Raw genomic sequence first — 8,681 nt, 5'->3', positions numbered from 1 at the left:
AGTTTTTGTTAAATTTCACACTTAATTTACTTGAAAGTGTTGGTAGAAACTCAGTTTTACCTTAAAGCTTACCGTTCCCTAACCCTAAGCCTAAACGGAATTAGGAAAGTAAACCTAAACCTAGAACTAATGGCCTTTGGAGTCTAAAAGCCACACAAATACATTTGTTTTTATTCATCCTAACTTCAACTCATCTTTCTAAAAATAGTTTGTAGTTTCACTCATTATCTTGTCTTTATTGTAACCCTAACCCTAACTGGAATATTGATGTTAACCCTCACCCAAATCATACTCTAATAGTAATATTATTAGCAGTTTTCTATTTCACATTCATCCTAATTCTAACTCTACTTGTTATTCTAAGATTTACTTTCACTTTTACCCTAAATTTTCCATTTCTCTAATGTTTACAGTAAGCCTAGCTGGAATTAAAAACCTAATTTTCACTCTAATGATAATCCAATTCTAATGTTTAAGAAAAATACTCTAGTTTTTAATGATTCTAATGAATATTCCAGTTTTAACTCTGGAAATGAGTTTCAGTTTGCCCTAATTCCCGCAAAATTTCTGACTCTACCTCGAAAGTTATGTTGTTCCCTAACATGAGCCATTCATTATATTACTTGTCTTCAAATTCTCTTACCAGGAAAATACTGTAGTTTCCATTGATTCTACCTTTTCCTGAACCACTGTATCTGAAAACAGTTTCAGATTTTCTTACCATCTAGTCCATTACTTAATGCTAACTCTCAACATAAACCTGACTGGAAAACTCTCATTAATCACTACAAGAATGATCACTGAGGAATAAATATAATGATAATGTTCTAGTTACTATTCAGCCTCACATATTTGCTTTTACTTGTTAATGAACACAATTTTATACTAAAAGCTTTCTTATTCATAACAGTAAATATAATCAAAAGAAAATACTGACCCTTATCATAATCCAAATTATATGACAATACTAACACAGAAGTACACTAGTTTTCACTCATCCTTCCAAATATAGATTACAATTTTTCCAATATCTTAGTCATTTTCTAACCCTAAACTTAATTTTTCTTAACTGGAACATTGAGAATAACCATTAGCCTAATTGTAAGTAGATTCTAATATTAAAAGCAATACTTTAGTTTACATTCATTCTAATTCTTATCAGGCTTATATTAAAATTTACCTTCAATTTGACCCTCATTTATTTTCTCCTTCACTCCAAGCCTAACCATGGCTGGAATCCTAACCATAACCTTGACACTAATCGTATCCCAATTCTAAAATGTATGAAAAATGCTCGTTTTGTGCAAGCCTAACTGAAATTCCACTGGTAATTCTTGAAATAAATTGCAGGTTTTTGGTAAACCCTACGGATTTTTTCACTCTTAATTCTGAATGCATTTTGTTCCATAACAGGAATCATTATACCCATTGATCTCAAATCCTGATATTAAGAAATACATTGTACGTCCATTATCCCAGCTTTTCCTGAATTCCTGGAATCTGAAAAATGGGTTCAGCTTTACTTAATATTTAACATTTCTTTTTTTTCTTTTTGTCGGTCATGGGGCTTGCACTCTGGGCCAGGGCATGATTCCTGAGTACTTTAGCTCAAGGTCTGCATTCAACCAATTGAGCCACAGCACCGCTTTTGTGTTTTATGGTGGTTAATTTCACATAAAAGTCTCATGGACTTTCCTGCCTGGGCTACCTTTGAGCTGCGGTCCTCAGAAAACAGCTTCCTGAGTGGCTAGGATAATAGGTTCGAGCCACTAGTTTAACCCATTTCTCTATCCTCAACACCGGTTAACCAGAAACCTAATCCAAATCACATTCGGAATTTAACACCAAATGGTTAATGTAAGGAAAATTGTTTAGATTCTATTCAATCGCACATTTTTTTGTCTTCTACTTCTAATTGGAAAACTAAAATTTACCTTAAAGCTTATCCTTCCCTAACCCTAACTGGAACAAAAAAGTATCTCACACTTTAAACCAAATTATATCTGAACGTTTAAATTAACAGAGACTGGTTTTCATTCATTCTTGCCATTCATTCTTCTTAAAATATGTGGCAGTTTTACACAATGTCTTACATGTTTTTCTCATCCTAACCCCGCTCTAACTGGCACACCTTGACTAATCCTAAGCCTACATATAACCGAATCATCGTGTTAATAGCAAGCCACTTTTTTCATATTTATCCTAACTCTTGCTCAGCGTGTAGGTCTAAATTTTACTTGCATTTTGAACATAAATTTTTAAATGCTTTTTTTTATTTTCTGTCAGGTTTTATTTTTTTATTATTTTTTAAAAATTTTATTTTGTTGCAAAGATGCTTTAAAGAGGGATTAGTTACATGTATAAGGTAAGGATTACGTTTCTTGTTGAGCATTGTAACCCACTTCTTTCTTGTTCTCCCACTACCCCATCCCTCCCCAATTCCTTTACTCCTCCCTCCCCTTGGTGTAAACTTCATTTTAAACATAGTGTCTTGTGAGTATCATTGTTGCAATGGGTCATCATTTGATGAACCTAAATTTTCTATTTCTCTAATCCTAATTCTAATTCTGTCTGGGATCCTAACCTTAACCATAATAATAATAATAGCTCAATTCAAAAGTTAACAAAAGATATTCAGGTTTTTGTTAATCCTATTAATTCACTGTACATCTTGAACTAACTTGCAGTTTAGCTTAAATCTTCCAAGTTAGTTTATATGTGCATATATGAAGATGTAATTTTATGTGAATAACAGAAGATCTTTGGAGGAATGAGTAATGAGAAGGAAATAGAGGGAGTATAATCAAATATGTTAAATATATTATGGAATTGTCACTTCTGACAATTAATATCCATTAACAAAATAACTAAAAATTAATAAAGAACACTGCCTTCCAGTGTTCTTTAAGAGAGCCATGATCTGTCTTCTGAAAAAATAAACTCGATAAACATTTTTTATGCATAATTTATATTTTTGTCCAATTATTTAACTTAATGAATAAAAATTTATCGAATAAGATTCCATGACAAAATAATATAAAACAGTTACTTAGCAATTGTTTCAGAAAAAGTTATTTTCATGAGTTTTAGGAAACAGGATTGCTATTTCCCTACCAAGCAATGAATTAGTTTTACTAATCTATATTTGTGGTAAGTTTAGAGAACTTAATTGGCATGAAAAACAACTAACTCTACATCTTATTTCTTGAATGAGTGATATTTTAAACATTTTCTTTTATTCAAATAAATACTTAGGTTTATATTTCAAAATAAGTGCAATTTTATCTCATTTCAGAACTAGTACTTACCCTGCAATTAAATGTACTAGCATATTCAGGTATTTAAAAGCTAAATTTTTTATGTTTTATATGTAGCTCTACATATTCAGAATGACGTGATTTTTTTATTCATAAATGTCTAACCTCAGATTTTTGCTTTATCAGTATAAATTGTCTCATGAGGTTGTAATGAAAGATCCAGTAACCAGAGTGGTCAAAACCATTTCCGGAATTCTAAATTTTAAATCAAATCATTTTTAAGCTTTGATAATATCATTTATTGTCTCTTCAGATCAATTAAGCTAAAACAAATACTACTTTTTAAACATTTCACTCATATTGTAAAGAATATTAACATAGATCAAAAAGAGACTATTTCAGACTCACCATATTTGGTGATCTTAGGGGGAAGAATGTAGAGAGTAGAAGGTCCTTATACTCAATAAGTAGTTTTGCTTAAATTAAATCTATATCTGGATTTCCAATTTGGAGGTTAAACAAATGGAAACAGGAAAATAATAAAAAATACTTTGGGATCAACAGAAAAAGATATTTGTGCATGTACCACAGTTGCTTTATTAGTTTGTAGTTGAACACTGGACTTCGATTTATATCTTGGCTGTTGTTGTGAATAATGTGAATAACAATGAACTACAGATATATTTATGAGTTACCCAGAGAGAAATAATCACACGATTGGTGGGTCAGATGATATTTCAACTTTGGATGTCTTTAGAAAATTGCATACTACTTTCTACAATGAGAACACTAACCTGCATTTTGACCAAGAGTGTAGAAAATTTCCTTTTCTCCACAGTGTCGCCAGCCATTATTACCTTTTGAGTTTATTTAAATGGCAGGTTTTACTGTGTGCAGTACCCAAGACTGGCCTTACACTCAAATCCTTTTACTCCATCCTCCAATCACTTGGAATTACGAGCCTTTACCACCACACCTGGTTCCTTGGATATTTTTGATGAGAGTTATAATAGTTAAGAAGTAATATCATATAATAATTTTGAATTGCGTTTCTCTAATGACTTCTGCTCACAAAGCATTAAGCCAGCATAGAAGTTGTATTAAATACAAATTTGTAAATCCACAGGCGATTTTCAGGGCTTTTTGGAAAACATGTCTATTCAGAACTTTTGTCCATTTTTAATCAAGTTTCTTGTTAATCTGATCTTTAATCTCTCTATAGAAAATCAATAATTAATTCATAGTAGTAGAAAGGAAAAAGATTAAGCAGCTCCTAACATTTTTAAATTTTTATTAACATGATATTTTTTAAATCATTTTCTGTTAACGCTTGAGAATATATAACTCAATGTAGTTAGACCTTTTACAAGGCTATATATACATATTATTTATTTTACTTTGATTGTTCTTTCTAAAGGCTACATGGCTAATTTCACTTGGTTTCTTTCAGTCTCATGTTCTTCAGATTTCAAACTGAAGAATAAATGGAAGGAAGCAAACAAAAATTATAGTTCCCCATATCTGACGATGCCTCTACAAGAATGAGGAAAGTGTTCATCCTTCTAAGGACCTATGATAGACTATCAAAAAGACATTTTATTCTTCTAGGTCTTATCTTTGCAATGAAACTTAAATGATGTAAAACACAACATACTGCTCAGATACTTTCATGTTTTATCAGTTTTGCATATTTTCATATGGATTTCACCTCAGTCTACAACATTCCCTCATCGTTCGGTCCCTGATATTTTTACACTATCATGACATAAGATAACCAGTTCGATTTACAGCATAAGAAGTTATACACCTGGCTTCCTTGGACGCAATGCATGGTCAGTAGATATTACTTCTGGTTGCTCACACTACATGTAATGGTTTCTGTACTACTTATCATATTCTTTTTAGTATTTTAAAAAGAATGGTGGCTAAACTCAAAGCTCATTCATAGGTTTATGTTAAGTGTTTCACAAGTTTTATCCTCTTAATTCCTAAGATAACATTTGCTATAATGCTAATGATATTACCATTGTAGTGTTGGGAAAAATTGTAGTTAAAGACAGTAAGTGCATGGCCCAAAGACACACACAGTAAGGAAGGAAATGAGTCAAAGTTTCCAAAAATCTTTCAGCAATACCAAAAAGGTGGGTAAAATCTCTCCATTCTTTATACTCTCAATTCAATATTCATATTGCCCAAGAAATAATAGCGTAGCAAGTATTGCCCATGGTGATTGTTTTCTGTCACATTTTGTCTTCAACACAGATTGCGTTGGTGACATTGGGTTATCATGCACAGAGCTGAGCTTATAAATTGATGTCCGAAGACAGCCAAATTTCTTCTATCCCACAGTTCGTTTCTTTTTTAAAAAGTACTAGAACTTTTAAATATCATCACTTTCTATCTTTTAACAATCCCCAAACGAATTAAATTATCATAAAATCACTCCAAAAGGCTTTCAAATTAGATGATAAAACAGGCTCCCTTGATGTAAATTTTCTTTTATTTTAAAAATTATTCTAAAAGCCTTGTTCTGGCTGGTCACACCTATAATCCTATCTACTCTGAATATTTGCTCAGGAGACTGAGATCTGTGGATAACACTTGGGAGCCAATCAGTGCCAAAAAAAAAACACGTCATGAAATTATTTTTCAAAAAGTTTAATGAACTAGCAAAGAGCCAGGAATTGAGATGTAGCTTATATCATAGCTAGATAGTAAAAGCCTAGCAAGACCTTGAAGACCCGATTTTAAACTCTCAGCATGCCAATATACATGCATGGCGTGTGTTTGCATGCACGCGTGTGTTTGATTGTTGGGTGCCGCACTCACTCACACACACACACACACACCACACATTTATTCAAATTACCTTCATATCAGTGTTCTGCATTAATTTCTTTGTTAACGATATTATATGGGTAAAATAGAGGAAATAAACTCTTCCATCTCAGAGCATTTTATATGTTTTTTATTGTAATAATACTGTGCAGAGGGGTCACATTTACATGAACAAGGAAACTAGTATATTTCCTAACAATCATTGTTAACTCCTCCTTTGTATTTCCCCTACCATCCCTTCCCTCCCACCTCCACAAGTACACTCCCCTCACCCTTCCTTCCTACGCCTAAATTGTAAAGTTCATTTTTCAACATAGTGTCTTGTGCATCTCATTGTTACAATGGGTCAACCTGTATCCCTATTTGAGCATTTTTTCCCTTCCCCTCCCCAAATTAGAGAAGCATACATACAAGACATAAGTGCACCAACTTCAAATACAGAGAAAACAGGGGTTATAGCGTGGGGAGAAACATACAAAGAAACAAAAAAATGACATCGCACCTTATAAGTACGTTAGAAACAATAGCAAGAAACAAAAAAAAACACTTGTGTCCCTATCTTGGGGATCAATTTCTTTAACATCATCTTATCTGGATATATGCACATATCTTTTGAACTTTTCTGCTTATCCAAGACATATATTCGTTATTGAAAATAAGGGAAATCATGGGACCTATATTTATTTGGACTTGGCTTACTTTACACAATAATTTTTTTCCAAGTCTTTCCATTTCCTAACAAACTGGGAGATGTCATTCTTTCTGATGGAGGCATAGAATTCCATTGTGTATATATACCACATTTTCTTGATCCATTCATCTAATGGGGGCATCTTGGTTGATTCCATATCTTAGCTATTGTAAATAATGTTGCAATAACCATAGTTGTGCTGGTAGTTTTAGTATGGTCTTGTTTATGATCATTTGGGTAAATCCCCAGAAGTGGATTACTGTGTCATAGGGGAGTTCATGTGGAGTATTTTGAGGAAACTCCATACTACTTTCCAAAGTAGTTGAACAAGTTTACACTCCCACCAAGAATGCAGTACGGTTCCCTTGTGGCCACATACCTTTCAGCATCTGTTGTAAAAAATATGGAACGCTCCACAAATTTGCATGTCATCCTTGCGCCTGGGGTGTGCTAATCTTCTCTGTATTGTTCCAATGTTAGTATATGTGATGCTAAATTGAGCACAAAACATTTTTTATATATAAAGTATAATTTTTATTGATTTTATTAAACTAGACAATTCAATAAAAAGTAAGTTCAAAAGAATTGTTGTGAAATTTTAGAATCATTTATTTCTTACATAAGCACACATTTAAGAATAAAATCAAGATAGACATGCCAAAAACAAAATAATTCTGGATATTTATTGTTCAAGAGATGTGTAGGAGGAGGAATTCAATTATTCTATACAAGGCACCTGTCAAAATGAACATTGCAGAAAGTGGTAAGGTTTGTTAAAAGTTTTAATGTTTTAAATATGCTTACTTTGGGGATTTTGCTTATATATGGCAAAAATTAAGACGATTTGGCAAGTATAAAACTTTTCTATAAAGTATTTAATATTTATGGTAGCAGACATTAAGCACTAAGTATGTACATTTCAGAGTTTATGGAAACTTTATTAATGAGGAGTTGCAAAGCCTTTGTGTAAAGAAGCAGAGTGAAGAGTTAAGATTTTAACTACACAGTTTCTGTTAAAACTTTAGGGATTCCTTACTTTATTTGTTAGCAAGGAATAAATGATGATATAAGCCATAATGTACACATGTATGTTACTATTCACACACATACATATACACATGTATACATGCACACACGGAGAAAGACACATAATTACAGCCAACATAAGTTTCACCAGTTGTTGAATATGCCTTAAACGGAATACTTGGAACAATATGTGTTGAAGATGTATTTGTCTCTAAGAGTTCTTTTACCACTCCTCTTATCTCTTAAAACTGGTAGTTTTAGAGAGATTTGACTTACAAAATGCTGTACAATTGATAGCAAGTCAATTGGGTATAAGTCATATGGTGTCTCCCTTCTTCTCACGGAATTCTTAGTCTTGTAGACACTCTCAACAACCAAAGTAGCAAGAGAATACCCTGGTAAAGAGTAAAGTTATAAGGCTTTAAATGGCATCTTTACTTGAGCTCTTTTTCCAACAGCCAGCATGAATTCCTAGGCAGATGACTGAATCCTCAGAAAACTGGACTCTACATATTCATTTAACTAACCTATGTGAAAATTCCTATGAGAGAAATGCTGACTGAGGTCTTGCTGATTTCCTGGCCAAGAAAATAAGAAAAAAAAGAAAGTATTTTTAATGTTTTAAAGTTTGAGAGTAATTTGTAACCTGTCAATAAATGTGTAGAACACAATTATACCAACTGAGAAAAAAATGATGGCATTTCATTTATGTGCTCTTGGACTTGGCCAGTGATTTTAGATGTGTCTATAGAAGTAGAATCAGCATAAATCAAGCCAGCATTTCTACATTTAAGATATGAGGAAAGGATAGTGGTTGACCCATTGTAACAATGAGATATACAAGACACTCTATCAGAGGATGGGTGAAG

The 8,681-nt window shown here is 32.6% G+C and overlaps 1 non-coding gene across 1 annotated transcript; it reads right to left on the bottom strand.

Moving 5' to 3' along the window:
- Positions 1-7,183: 7,183 nt before the first annotated feature.
- On the bottom strand, positions 7,184-7,290 carry LOC122122139. The gene has a single exon (XR_006150126.1). It is a non-coding gene; the product is annotated as a U6 spliceosomal RNA (small nuclear RNA).
- Positions 7,291-8,681: the final 1,391 nt, after the last annotated feature.

This window comes from Dipodomys spectabilis, unplaced genomic scaffold (genome assembly GCF_019054845.1).
Source record: "Dipodomys spectabilis isolate Male_0828 unplaced genomic scaffold, ASM1905484v1 ptg000205l, whole genome shotgun sequence".
In the NCBI taxonomy this organism is placed as follows: domain Eukaryota; kingdom Metazoa; phylum Chordata; class Mammalia; order Rodentia; family Heteromyidae; genus Dipodomys; species Dipodomys spectabilis.
The sequence above is the reverse complement of the archived record's forward strand: the minus strand, read 5'-3'. Positions and strand labels throughout refer to the sequence as shown.